Source organism: Ipomoea nil, unplaced genomic scaffold (assembly GCF_001879475.1).
Source record: "Ipomoea nil cultivar Tokyo-kokei standard unplaced genomic scaffold, Asagao_1.1 scaffold1936, whole genome shotgun sequence".
NCBI classification, from domain to species: domain Eukaryota; kingdom Viridiplantae; phylum Streptophyta; class Magnoliopsida; order Solanales; family Convolvulaceae; genus Ipomoea; species Ipomoea nil.
Genome location: NW_017618364.1, coordinates 2,506,075 through 2,522,265, shown reverse-complemented (window position 1 = coordinate 2,522,265; position 16,191 = coordinate 2,506,075).

Below are 16,191 nucleotides of genomic sequence, written 5' to 3'. Positions count from 1 at the left end.
TAATACTCAAACATATACTATATATACATATATACATACAAGAATTATATATGAGATGGGGGTGGGGTGAGGGGGTCAGCTGACCCCTGCCCCCCTTTGGCCCCATCCATGGATACTGCTATGGATTTTGTAAACAAACGAATGGGGTTAATTAGTGTGGGTCGTTGTGCGGGATGATGGTGGTATCGTGATGGGGGTTGGTATGCACACAGTTTATGGTTTATTTTCCGTTCGTGAAGCAAAAGTCGTAGGGTTCGAGAGGCATTGAGTTGGTTAAAGCGAAAGGGGTGGAGTCGGGCAAATTATGATGTGCATCCGTATGTATTATGTATGGTGCATACGGATCTCATTTCAAAAAAAAAAAAAAAAAAAAATCAGTTTCGATTCCAGCAACAACATTATATTGTGCATAATTTAAATTATATATCCAGAATCTATGAACTAAAATTTCAAAATGAATGAACTAAAATTCAAGAATCGATGAATTAAAATTTCAAAATCGATGAACTAAAATTCAAGAATCGATGAACTAAAAATCCAGAATCGATGAACTAAAAATCCAGAATCTATGAACTAAAATTCCAGAATGAATGAACAACATAATGCTGTTGAGGGGAATCGAAACTGAATTTTTTTTTTAAAGTGGGATGCGCGTTTTTAAAAAAACGACGTCATTGTCGTGTGGTGGTCGAAACGCGCAACTAGTAACAATCGCGGTTTGTGGAGGTCGGATAATACGCCTTTTAGTTTACTTATTTAGGACATTCGTTTTTTGTTAGAACAATTGATTTGGGTTTCCTTAAATTTTGTTAAACGGGATGCAAATATGTTAGCCCACGTAATTGCTAAGAAGTCTTTAGATGATTCACGGCAAATTATATTGTGCACCGCGGTACATAATTGATTATGCAGCGAACTTCAAAACGAAGTTGTTTTGTTTAATGAAAAGAAACAGTACTCGTTTCACATTGTTCCGCGCCGTTCCGCAAAAAGTAACTATGTTATTCAATTTCATTTTGTATACACTGCAGTTTCGGTTCAACACAACTACAGTTTTATTTCGATATAACTACAGTTTCATTCGATATTTATACACTCAAATATGTGAAAATGTTATTTAATTTTATTTTGTATACACTATAGTTTCATTAAAACACAACTACATGATCATTTCGATATAACTATAGCTTCATTGCATAATATACACTCAAAATTGTGAAATGTTATTCAATTTCATTTTATATACCCTGCAATTTCATTTCAATATAACTACAATTTCGCTGGGTAATATACACTCAAATATATGAAATTGTTGTTCAGTTTCATTTTGTATACGCTGCATTTCATTTCAACACAACTACAGTTTCATTTCATTTCAATTGTAGTTTCACTTGATAATACAAAAATAATACGTGAGACAGTGTCAATTTAGATACAGTACTGTAGTTTTTGTTGGTAATTAAGACACCAGTATGCGCGCTCCATTAACTGTAACGGCGCGCTATTTCTTTACTCAAAAAAATGATGTTATTTTTTACCGTGGTGCATGTGCAACGCGGTCCACAGTATAATTGCTGATGATTTAGGGGAAGGGAGAATGATTATGTTGATTGTATTCCTCGTTCTATTTCTTGTACTGCCCGTTTGGACATTCTGGAAATTTAATATACTTTGGTTTGTTGATTTTCGAAAAATATATACTTGGACTTTCAGGCATTTGGGGTCTCAACTATTATTAACTTTGGGCTCTTAATTATTAATATATTTTGTTCAAAAATGTTGGGCTTTCAATTATTATTAGTTTTTTGCAGCTCATATATATATATATATATATATATATATATATATATATATATATATATATATATAGATATATAGATATATATATAGGGAGAGAGAGAGAGAGAGGTGTGTGTGTATGTGTATTTTTTTTATTACATCCAATTTTGCAATGAATTGTAAACAAATAATTCACCTAATGTTTTTTTTATTTGGTATTCTTAATACAATTTTATAATTAAATACCAATTAAATTATGTAGCATACTATATATTTGTATTAAATAAATAGTATAGTTCTTTTCTTTCTTTTTTTTTTTTGTGTTATAATTTAGAAATAACAAGTTCAAATTTCTTAACTGTTTTTTTTTTTTTTTTTTTTTTTACCGATTGTTGTTTAAGATTGATACACTTTTGTTATCATTATCTACCTTTCTATTTCTTACACATTTTTAAATACTCATTTCAGAAAATGAAAATTTACAACCAAAACAACTATTTTGTCTAAGGAGGTTGACACCGTTATTGATAACAACATTCAAAATCGAATAATTCGCATCGAGGATATACCATTTAATACGCCAACTAATCAAATCACGAACGGTACATTTTTTTTTTATGTTATTTAAATATATCATTTTTGCTTATACTACTTTAGATGCTTATGTTATTTTTTTTTGAATGCAGATGCTTATGTTATTTAATTTTGATCATAAATTTAATTTTAAGTTTCAAAATTATAAAATGTAACAAATTTTTTATTTGTTAACCATTGTTATTATTTTAATTTTAAAATAATTAAAAATCAATATATAATTTTGCATTTCTTATAAACTACTAAATACTTTGTTTTCATAAAATTAAGATTTTTAATAAAGTCCAATTGCTCTATCTAAGAATTTTCCAATCGTTATATCGTGGACTAGGGTTCACAGTGCACTGTGAGCCCTGGTCCAATACATAGAATTCATGTCTATAATGCAAGAAAATGGTAAATTATTGTGATGACCATGTTCCACATAGTGTTGTATGGACCATAAAAGAATGTACATTTTTAATATATTAAAAGTACATTATTTTTGTATCGAATGTACATTATATAAAATAATGTACTTGTTAGGAATAAATTGTAAATTTTGATGAGCCGAATGTATTTTTGAAAAATCAAGTAGTCCCCAATTTTATTCTATTTGAGTCAGTTTGAGTCTACAGAGTATGGTGCATCCATATCATGCAACCCATGTACAAGTCTGGAAGATCATAATTTATTTGAAGAAGTTAAGCGGGATTATAGCTTAACACAATTATGATGCGAATAAGTCACCAAGAGCTATGCTAGAGGAGTTGGAAGATACACGTGTGAGCTATGCCAAATGATCCTAAGTTTGAATCTAAAGTGAAGTATTTTTAACTTGCTTGAGAGACTATGGAAGCCGTATGGGAGACTAACCAGTACCGTACGGGAGGGAGACTAACCAGTACCGTATAGGAGACTAGCTAAATCGCATTGGGAGACTAACCAAGAAGGACCGTATAGGAGACTAGCTAAATCGCATTGGGAGACTAACCAAGAAGGAGACTACCACCGTATAGGAGACTAGCTAAATCGCATTGGGAGACTAACCAAGAAGGAGACTATCTAGCATTGGGAGACTAACCAAGAAGGAAACTAGCTAGCTTGGGAGACGGAGACTAGCTAGCTTGGGAGACTAGCTAAGTTGGAGACTAAGTAAAATGGAGACTAACCAAGTCAAATGCACAAGTCTCACAAAAGTCATGCACTGATGAAGAAACACACCAAGTATGGTGGACCAAGTGCAAAATCGAAACAGAGCATCTCACCATGAACAACAATGAAGTTTTTACAGAGGTTCCAATATATCATTCTACAGAGATCATGAAGGAGAAAATAACTGATATATTTTCATCTGAACATCAACTTTTTACGGTGGAACCAGAGACGCTCGAAGGAGGCTGATTCACGGAGAAATTGTTTCATACTCAATCAAGAATCAGCAGATAAATTATTTGATCAACTTGACATGTCAGAGCATTTATGAAGGACAAGAAAAATCAAGCTTGCCGCTCCGAACTTATTCATATCTTGGAGGCTACAAAATTCAAGACACGGCAACGGGCAAATTATTCAAATCATCTGACAAAAGGCGAAAAGACTTCTACCTAATATTTCAGATCAAGTTGACAATACTATTTGGTCAACTACAATTCAAAATGGACGATCGAGATCGAAAGTTGATCAACGGGCAAATAGCTTTCATTGGCTATAAATTGCCCAAGCAGACTTGAAGACAAACACGAATTCTACGATTTGAATACGGCTGATCGATTAAAAGATATACAAGCAAGAGAAAAGCAAGCAATATTCAAATCAGCCAAGAAGCAATATATTGAGTTATATAAGATAGAATTCAAGTCTAAGTGAGAAAAATTTTATCTCTTTGTAATATTCTCTACAGAGTGTAGAAAGAGGGCGGAGTAACTAGAGAGAGTGAAAAACCCTGGTTGAGTGTAGCTTTGTGCGTAGCACTCGGTATAAAGGGCAGAGTAACAAGGGGAGCTTGTGAAAACCCTGTGAGAGCGTAGCTTTGTGCGTAGTTCTCGTGGTGTAGGAGTACAGCTTGGTGCGAAGTACTCGGGAAGGTCGAGTAACAAGATGAGCTTGCGAAAAACCTTGGTGGAGTGTAGCTTTGTGCGAAGCACTCGGAGAAGTGTCGGTGGACACTTATTCACTATTGTATCTGGGTGATCAAAGAATAGTGAATTTCCTCCTTGGAGTGAAAGGAGAAGAGTGGACTAGGAGGATTACACCACCTCTGAACCACTATAAATCTCTCTCTCTCTCTTTACTTACTGCTCATATATTTCGTGCATGCTTATTATAACTGTGAACTAACCCGATTATGATTTATCGCATATCTTTATCTGTCTGTGTTTAATAGTTCCCACGTTTGCATGCAAGCCAAACTTTACGTACATCATCCTTGAACCATATCAAGTGTTTCTAACGTGTTGCATGTTTAGAATCTCTCTTTGAGCACCACACTTATAAGCATAACACTTTACCGCTACCTATTCCGCTGCACACTCTAAGTTGTTTATCTTGTTGATGCTTGTTACTTAGAGTTGAAATTACCAAAGTGTTATTTGTCTTGTGTGTTTTCGAATAAAGTTTGAAAAGTTAGAGAAGTCTATTCACCACCCTCTAGACTTCTCACCACCCTTTCGGGACCAACAAGTGGTATCGGAGCGGTTGTCTATTTGAGTCGATTCTGACTGCTAGATAGATCTCAAGATCTTCAAGATGAAGAGAGATATGGTTCTCGCTCAAAATCTGCTTTTCTCACTTAACAAATTTGATGATTGGAAAATTCGAATGCAGGTGCACTTATCTGCTTGAAATGACGAAATGTGGGAAGTCATCACAAATGGTCCTATCCAAATCATGGAAGTTAACACTGTCACCGCACTAACTCCAAATGCTCCAAAATATGTTCCAAAGCCAAAAATGGAGTGGACCAGTGAAGATAGAGGACGAAATAATTTGGACAACATTGCCAAAGATATTTTGTTCAAGGCCGTAGATGACACCATATTCCCAAAGATTCGAAAGTGCACAACAGCAAAAGAAATATGGGATACACTTATCGGTATCGGTGAAGGCGATGAACAAGAAAAGGATAACAAACTAACCGCCATGAAGAGGTTCGAAGATTTCAAAATGCTACCGAACGAAAGCATCACCGACATGGAAGCTCGATTGATCAAAATCGTTGGAGAAATCACGGATCTAGGAAAGACAATTACCCAGAAAGAAATATCGCTCAAAGTGTTACGCGGACTACCTACAAATTGGGATATGAAGGTGACCGCAATGCGCGATCATAGAGATCTAAGGACATTATCTACGGATAAACTCTTTAGTGATCTTAAGGCGTATGAGTTCGAAATGAAGACACGAGTCGAAGAAGAACGTGATGAACGAACATCCGCACTAATGGCCGAATAACCATCCTCATCAAGGTCAGTAGTAAATAATGATTTTTTATCTGACGAACAGTTTTTCTTATTTGTTAGGAAATTCAAGAAGTTCATGCGAAAGAACAAAGGATCACCACAAGGAAATTCTTTTCGAGAGAATAGAAGATCAAGAAGGGAACCGGTCGAAGATAACACAAATGTGTGTTACAATTGTAGAAAGCCTGGACATTTTATGGCCGAATGTCCACACCCCAAGGCGGACAAAAATTCGAATACTTCTCCACATGTGGAATACAAATCCAAAGAGAAGAAATTCAAAAAGGGCAAACGGAAGGCACTAATAAGCGATCCGCTAGAAGCAAGTGAATCCGAAGAATCATCTAGCGACGAGAGTGATTCATCACAAGAAGATACGGCGCTACTATGCCTAGTAGGCAAAACATCCGAACATGAGGAATGCTTAATGGCGCGTGAAACTGACGAAGAGGTATCTTCTAGCTCTTTTAGTTCCTTTAGTTCAGTTGACACTTCTTTCCAGACTCAAGAATCATTTCAAAGTCTTATAGAAGATTGTCAAAAGGTCATGGCCACTCATACTCAAATCAAAGAGCGCAATAATACGTTAATCCTTGAAAAAAAAGAAATGACACAAAAATTGCAAAATGCTCTAAACGAAATGAGTAACTTGAAAGCCGAAAATGTTCGACTTCAAGAAGAGTGTAAAGCTAGAGAGGTTCGAGAACATAACCTTCGGGAAGTAATCACATCATTTGCAAATTCATCCAAAATAATGGATAAAATGGTAAACATGCAGAAACCCGCTGGAGATAAAGCCGGACTAGGCTACGATCCATCATGTTCTCAAACCCCTGAGAAACTAACTAATTCTACTACTACTTTAATTAATAAAGTTCCAGTGGTAAAATTTGTGAAAAGTCAGTATAGCACAATGAGACAAGGAGTTGGTAATCAAATAAATGCCCAGAAAAATGTTGCAAGGCCGAATCCAAAAATTAATATCTCGGATAGGCAACAAAATTTTAAAAGGCAAAAATTTGTATCTCAAAAGAGAGCCAATGAGTCTAGTGCAATAAAACCTCATAGGAATATGGGAAGAATTCCGAGAATTGGGGCTAGGAGATTATATCCCTCAGAACAAGATTGGTCGCTTGAAGACAAACCATGGACCAAGTCCAGATTTGCTCTTTTTCATAGGATCAAGCAACTATCTGCTTCCCAACTCGCACCAAAGCATTATTCGCAAGTGCGTTATGATTATAGAGTCTTTAATGGCTTCAAATCACCTACTCTTGGATCAGTGGGATCTAGGTGGATTTGGATGCCAAAAATTACTAACACTAAAGGACCCAAACAAGTATGGGTACCTAAAAGTAATTAATCTTTCTTGCAGGAAGTTTGGTATTTCGATAGCGGATGCTCTCGAGATATGACCGGCAATAAAGCTAGTCTAGTTGAGTTCAAAAGTATCGAAGAACCAAAAGTAGTTTTCGGTGGAAACGATCAATATGGAATGACAAAAGGAACCGGCGCAATTGTGAAAAATGGTCTACGAATTGATGACGTATCTTATGTCGAAGGATTAAAATTCAACTTGTTTAGTACAAGTCAATTTTGCGACAAAGGATATCTCGTAGAATTTTACAAAGGCAAATGTCAAGTCAAGGACGAATCTACGAATGAAGTCGTACTCGCCGGATCAAGAAAGAAAAATATGTACGTTGTAGATTGGAGTACAACAAAAGATTCTGTATGCTTGATGGCAAACAATTCGAATGAAGCTAGTTGGGAATGACACAGAAGGCTAAATTATTTGAATTTCAAAATCATCAACAAGCTTGCCAGAAATAAGCTAGTCGAAGGACTACCCAATATTGTGTTCAAGAAAGATCAAATATGTGACGCATGCCAGAAAGGAAAACAAATCAAAACATCATTCAAAGCCAAAGCTCAAGAGTCAACATCAAGACCCTTAAGTCTACTGCAGTCTGCACATGGATTTATTTGGTCCAGTAGACCCAGTAACTATAAGTAGTAAGAAATATACTTTGGTTATTGTCGATGATTTTTCCAGGTACATATGGACAATATTCATCAAGAAAAAGGATGAAGTTCTATCAAAGTTGCCAGAGCTATTGAAGCTACTACAAGTCGAAAAAGACATGAAGATTGCAACAATACGAACCGATCGAGGAACAGAGTTCGTGAACAGAGTGATTCAATCGTACTGCAACTCACAAGGAATATTACATCAATTATCTGCTGCACGAACGCCGCAACAAAATGGCGTAGCTGAAAGAAGAAATCGAACACTTAAGGAAGCCGCACGAGTCATGATATCAGCCGCCGGACTACCAAAAAGATTTTGAGCAGAAGCAATCAACACGGCGTGCTATACTCAAAATCGCAGTCTAATCCACAAGTCTTATAACAAAACACCATATGAATTATGGAAAGGGAGAAAACCCAATCTCACCTATTTTCATACATTTGGTTGTAAATGTTTTGTACTTGTTAATGGAAAGTCTCAATTAAAGACTTTTGACGAGTGAGCGGACGAAGGAACATTCTTGGGATATTCGTCTACCAGCAAGGCGTATAGAATCTTCAACAAATCAACCATGGTTGTAGAAGAATCCATTCACGTTGTGTTCGACGAAAATCACGACAAAAATGGCAAAGAAAATGGAGGTAATCGTGATTTAAATAATTCTAATGACATTTTCGAAGATAATGTGTTGCAGGATGTAGAAGAATCAAGTGATATGGGCACTCACCAAATTGAGACAATATCCAATGTGACACCCGAAATATCACTCACACCTACAACCGAAATTGCACCCGGAATTCAAGTGGAAGAAATCCCAGTAGATGAACCCGAAGAAGCACCCGTCAACAATTCGCAACAAATGGAATCACATCAAGTGATATTCCAACAAGAAGGAAACTCTGAGAATCCAACAAGTTTCCAACCGAATCGAAAATGGCTAAGAAGTCACACACATGACTTAGTCATTGGAAATCCGAGGGACGGAGTAAAGACACGATCATCTACTAGGAACCAACAACAAGATGTATCAACAAGGGATGCAATGTTCTCATGCTTTCTATCACAACTGGAGCCAAAAGAAATTGACGAAGCCTTAGCCGATCCAAGTTGGATAGATGCTGGCGAGCTGTCGTAGGCTCCCAAATTAAAACCTTACAAACGTAGTAGCGGGAGTAAGGATCGATCCCACGAGGAGTAACTAGTTTAACTTTTGTGCTCAAATTAAAGGTAGGGGGTTTGGAATATATCGAGAATAAAGATAAAATAAAAGAGAATTTAAATAAACAAGAAATTTAATTGAACGAATAAAGCAATGAAAATGATATATCGAAAACACTTATAATAAGAAACCTTGGTTAGTAAAGATCCACCACCGGAATTCAACACTGATCATTGATTAATAAAGTAATTAATATGCAATTGAATATTTGTCGTGAAATTATTTCATTTCTGTTTTTCCTTAGTTGTAGGTAAATAAAGCACAAGCGGTTTAATTACCCCTAACTACTAAATAACCTAAGACAAGCGCTATAGATTTAATTTAATAGCAGCAATAGGAACTAGGAAAACCGACAAACTAAATAACACAAGCACAAGCGGTTGCATTTAATTTAGGAAAATATTCTTCCTGAGTCCAATTATCACTAAGCCGTCAATAATTAACCCAGTTGCTACTAAATATTAGAATAATTTGTAGCACAACATTATCTAATATAGCAAATAATTATATCAAGTAAATAACTAGTAGGCCTCCCTAGCAATTCAATGATACAACTATTCAAATAACTTAGAAGAACATTTAATACCCAAATGCATAAAAATTATATAATAAAATTAAATAAATAACCTTACAGCGTAATGAACTCCGGGGCTTCAATTCACTAAACCAACTAGAAATTAGCCACGAATGGACATTGATAACAACCTTAAAGAATATTCGAGAGGGGAAGAATGAACATTTTACAATAGAAAAACTTCTACTATTTATACTATTCTTAAAATAAATTCAAATGAATCTCTGCCACCCATTTCCTCCTTTTGCGCATCACGCCCGAGTCATCCGCTGATTTGCCATCCAAGTTGCGCTGCATTTTGAGGAGGTCAATTTGTTGCTTTATCCCAAGCTCTGTACGAAAGAAAGAAAAGAAGTTTTTATGTTTTATTATTATTTTTTGTCTTTATGTTAAATGATTGGGCTAAACAAAAATAATACTTAAATAATTACCCTAGAATTGGATTATAAACTAAATGGACTCTAAATTTAAATTATTAATTAAATACTATTATAAAACCTAATTAATTAAATAAATACTAAAATGGAATAATTAATATATAATAGTAAATAATTAATGCAAAATTATTATAAAGATGTACCTAAAATATGAGTGTAAAATATGCCTATCAAATTCCCCCACACTAAAACGTTTGCTTGTCCCCAAGCAAAAATATTATTTGCGAAGTAAATAGAAATGAAATTCCCAAAACTCATAACATATCATGAACAACAATCTGAAGCACCCTGCAATTAATAAGTTAGCACCCTGTTTGAAAATGGAGAAAACTAAGTAAGTAAGCCCTCACAGGAATATCACTCATCACTCAAGTGTTTGATGGGTATAAATTTCACTCAAGTTCATTCCTATAAAATTGATTTACCATAGGCTTGCATATCTTCTCAATCACCACTACAAGAGTCATGCATGACACAAATCATAAGGACTTTTCACACGTTGTAATGGGGCTAGGGTTAAGGTAGGGAATTTTTAGGAAATTAGCTTAAACAAAAGCTTCAAACTAAAGGAACAAATAAATACAAGTAATCCAACACCCTCAATTTCCAATCAAAAAAACACATCCCATTGAGGTACAGAATGCTTCCTCAGTATTACCAGAATTTCCCCTTACTTCATTTATTTAGAAGTAACTTCAACTCAAAATCAATTGCTGATTCTTTTTCATTTTCTCATAAATTTTCAGCAATATTCTTCTTTTTCAAACGTATATTCTTCATTTTTCCATTTCATTTTTTTCAATTTTTCATGCTTTTTTTTTTTTGAATCGTGAACTGCTTCCTCTTTTCTTTTTTCATAGAAGACCAACGACATATTGGCAACGAAGATACAACTCACCTCACTCTCAATCATATTAATAAGAGTAAGTGATCTCCCCCACACTTATCCTTCCCAACCTCACGTAGATTACAAAAATAATCCAAAATTTGCTCCACTAGTTATTCAGCTGGGTGAAGGCATTATTTTAGATATAAAAGGCTTGTAATGTGGTCCAAAATAAAGAAAGGAATGGCCATAAAGCTCAAAGTGGTTAACAAAGGGAAATAAATCATAGGACAAACCGGTTATTTGGCTAGTGAGGCTCAAAGTCAAATAATGGCCTTAATCACATTTGAATCATGCATGGTCTAATTAGCTTTAAAAGAGAATCAAGGCAAGTTCTAGAGAAACAAAATTATGGAAGAAATCACACAAAAGAAAGAAAATAAGACCGAAGTGTCAGTCAGTGGCTCAAAACACTCACAGGTTTATTGCTTACTTAATATAGCCACTACATATCAAACAAGAGATGCTAACAAACTAATCACAACTTGCCAAACTATTTATTCAATCATGTTATGCATTCCAAGAAAGAAAAAAAATATTATTTTTCAAAATAATACTTATTTTGCATAAAATATTAATAAAATATTTTTTAAAAATTATGAAATAAGAAAACAAATAATAATAAAAATTTGTTTGACATAAGCAAACAAACAATAAAACTAAATTAAGTAAACAAATAATAAAACTAAATCTCCTCCCCCACACTTATTATCAACATTGTCCCCAATGTTGAATAAAAACATGCAGAAAAATGGTTATTGAATGAGAATAGGGAATAAAATAAAATAAAATAAAATAAAAATGGAACAAACACACCTTAGGTTGCCTCCCAAGCAGCGCCTTTGTTTATCGTCGTTGGCTCGACTTATGATATATCTTTAAATTTCCATCGTCTTTTTGAGTACCTTCGATGATTATGAGTATTCAAAGAAACAGCCCCTTCATGCAGATTAGGACTCAAAGATGATTTATTATTTGGTTCTTCTTTATTTTCAATAGAAGCAATTGCATTAAATTTAACAAGTTTCAAGGAATCAACAAAAATTGCAAAATTATCATCACTAGGAGATTTCATGGTATCATAAATATTAAAGTTCACAAATTTACCATTAGACTCCATTGTAAGCATGCCACTATGAATATCAATTTTCGTTTTTGCGGTTTTTAAAAATGGTCTTCCTAACAAAATATGAGAAATTTGATTATTATTTTCCATATCAAGGACATAAAAATCAGAAGGAAAAACCAAGTTATTAACTTTAACAAGCAAATCCTCAACCACACCCCTAGGATATGTAGTAGATCCATCAGCCAATTGAATTACTATACTAGATTTATTCAGGGGTCCAAAATTTAAAGAAGCATACACAGGATATGGCATAACATTAATAGAAGCTCCTAAATCTAACATAGCATTTTCAAGTTTAACACCACTTATCATGCACGGAATAGTAAACATACCTGGGTCTTTGCACTTTTCAGGAAGATTGCCTTGACTAGCCATAGAGACATTCTCTTGCACTTTCACTTCTTCAACTCCTTTATTTGGTTTCTTTTTCAAAGTGCATAACTCTTTAAGAAAGTTTGCATAGCGAGGTACCTTTTTCATAGAATCTAAAAATGGTTTATTAGCCTCACATTCACGAAATGTCTCATATAAATCATTATTTGAGTTTCCTCTTATTGGTTCTAAAAGAGCTTGAGGGAATGGGGGTACTGGTTCATAATCAGAAAAATAAGAAAGCATACCTTGGGACGTCTCTTTATTATTGACAATGATACCTGCACATACTCCCTTGTTTATATCGACGTTCTTTTCCAGCGACATACTTCTCACAGTAATTGCACTTACATTCTCTTTAGGATTAACGATCGTTTGAGAGGGTAATTTGCCAGAACTCTGTGCTTCCAACCGACTTACCGTAGTTGCTAGTTGGCCCACTTGCCTTTCTAAGTTTTGAATACTAGCCTTTGTTTCTTGAATACTAGCCCTTGTCTCTTGTTGGAATAGTTGTGTTTCTTGTTGAAACTGCAAAGTGTTAGTAGCAAGAGATTTAACAATATATTCTAGATTCATACCTGAGCTAGAGCTTTGGGCTGGTTGGTGGCTGGAAGGAAATTGTTGTCTATACGTTTGAAAGTTAGAACGATTCGGAACAAACTGGTTCCCTTGTGAGTTCCCATAGTTAAGGTTCGGGTGATCCCTCCATCTAGGATTATATTTATTAGAAAATGGATCATACTTACCTTGAGGTTGTCCAGGAAAACCTCCAGCCATGTTGACTTGTTCAATAGGTTCTTCTTGAAGAGTTGGGCAGGCATCAGTTTGGTGCCCAACTACCGAGCAAATTCCACATGCTTTTACAGTTTGCATATTGCCTACTGCTAATTGACGAACAAGAGTAGTTAAACCAGTAATTTGTTGTTCAAGAGCAGAAATATTTACCTCACTCACTTGCTTAGACGGTTGGACAAGTCTATTGCCAAACTGTTGAGAATTTGCAGCCATGTTTGCAATTAGAGTTCTTGCAGCGTCCGGTGTCTTGTCAACTAAAGCACCACCGCTTGCGACATCAATCATGCTTCTATCCATTGGAAAAAGTCCTTCATAAAAGTATTGAATGAGTAATTGATCACTAATTTGATGGTGTGGGCAGCTTGCACATAGTTTCTTGAAACGCTCCCAATATTCATACAGGGACTCTCCATTGTTTTGCCTTATACCACAGATTTCTTTCCTAATGTTGGCCGCCCTTGAAGCTGGGAAATATTTTTCAAGGAATGATGTCTTTAAGTTATTCCATGTGGTGATGCTCCCAGAAGGTAGATAGTATAGCCAATCCTTCGCTGAATCTTTCAACGAAAAGGGAAAGGCTCTCAACTTGATTTGTTCTTCAGTAACCCCTGTGGGTTTCATACTCGAACACACCACATGAAATTCCTTTAAGTGTTTGTGCGGATCTTCACGTGCAAGTCTATGAAAAGAAGGCAAAAGATGAATTAACCCAGATTTTAGTTCAAATTGTATATTAGCATCCAGAGCGGGAAAAGTAATGCATAAAGGTTGCTGATCCAAATTTGGAGCTCCAAGCTCTTTTAAAGTCCGATTTTGAGCCATGGGCTCCTCTTCTAAATCAGAATTGGTAGAATCGGTAGAATCGGTAGCCAGATCACTAAACTCCAATTTTCTCAAAGCTTGTTTCTTCCACCTGCGTATAGTTCTTTCAATTTCCGGATAGTACGGCAAGAGTTCTTGATTAGCAGATCGAGTTATAGGCATAAACAAAAAGAAAATATATTTTGATTTGCAATTATGTAAAAGTAATGAAAGAAAAGAAAATTATTATTTTTATTTTCGTTTGGGACAAATTGAAAAACAAATAAACAAATAACAAAATAAATAATTAAATAAATAAACAAACACAAAATAAGCTAGAAAATCTCCCCGGCAACGGCGCCAAAATTTGGCGAGCTGTCGTAGGCTCCCAAATTAAAACCTTACAAACGTAGTAGCGGGAGTAAGGATCGATCCCACGAGGAGTAACTAGTTTAACTTTTGTGCTCAAATTAAAGGTAGGGGGTTTGGAATATATCGAGAATAAAGATAAAATAAAAGAGAATTTAAATAAACAAGAAATTTAATTGAACGAATAAAGCAATGAAAATGATATATCGAAAACACTTATAATAAGAAACCTTGGTTAGTAAAGATCCACCACCGGAATTCAACACTGATCATTGATTAATAAAGTAATTAATATGCAATTGAATATTTGTCGTGAAATTATTTCATTTCTGTTTTTCCTTAGTTGTAGGTAAATAAAGCACAAGCGGTTTAATTACCCCTAACTACTAAATAACCTAAGACAAGCGCTATAGATTTAATTTAATAGCAGCAATAGGAACTAGGAAAACCGACAAACTAAATAACACAAGCACAAGCGGTTGCATTTAATTTAGGAAAATATTCTTCCTGAGTCCAATTATCACTAAGCCGTCAATAATTAACCCAGTTGCTACTAAATATTAGAATAGTTTGTAGCACAACATTATCTAATATAGCAAATAATTATATCAAGTAAATAACTAGTAGGCCTCCCTAGCAATTCAATGATACAACTATTCAAATAACTTAGAAGAACATTTAATACCCAAATGCATAAAAATTATATAATAAAATTAAATAAATAACCTTACAGCGTAATGAACTCCGGGGCTTCAATTCACTAAACCAACTAGAAATTAGCCACGAATGGACATTGATAACAACCTTAAAGAATATTCGAGAGGGGAAGAATGAACATTTTACAATAGAAAAACTTCTACTATTTATACTATTCTTAAAATAAATTCAAATGAATCTCTGCCACTCATTTCCTCCTTTTGCGCATCACGCCCGAGTCATCCGCTGATTTGCCATCCAAGTTGCGCTGCATTTTGAGGAGGTCAATTTGTTGCTTTATCCCAAGCTCTGTACGAAAGAAAGAAAAGAAGTTTTTATGTTTTATTATTTTGTTTTGTCTTTATGTTAAATGATTGGGCTAAACAAAAATAATACTTAAATAATTACCCTAGAATTGGATTATAAACTAAATGGACTCTAAATTTAAATTATTAATTAAATACTATTATAAAACCTAATTAATTAAATAAATACTAAAATGGAATAATTAATATATAATAGTAAATAATTAATGCAAAATTATTATAAAGATGTACCTAAAATATGAGTGTAAAATATGCCTATCAGATGCCATGCAAGAGGAACTAGATCAATTCAAGCGCAACGACGTATAGAAACTTGTTCCAAGACCAACGCACCAAAATGTAATTGGCACTAACTGGGTCTTTAGGAACAAAGCAAATGAAGACGGCGTCATTGTTAGGAATAAAGCAAGATTAGTTGTGAATGGGTACTCACAAGAAGAAGGCATTGATTTTGATGAGACATTCGCCCCCGTCGCACGACTCGAAGCAATCTGAATATTCCTAGCATATGTAGCGCACAAAAATTTCATTGTATATCAAATGGACGTAAATAGCGCATTTCTTAATGGCTTACTTGAAGAAGAAGTTTACGTCGAACAACCACCTGGTTTTGAGGTAAAAGACATTGGTGATCAAGTCTACAAATTAAAGAAGGCATTGTATGGGTTAAAACAAGCTCCGCGAGCTTGGTACGTCACCCTGTCAATGTTCTTAATTAGTTGTGGATTCACCAAAGGTTTAG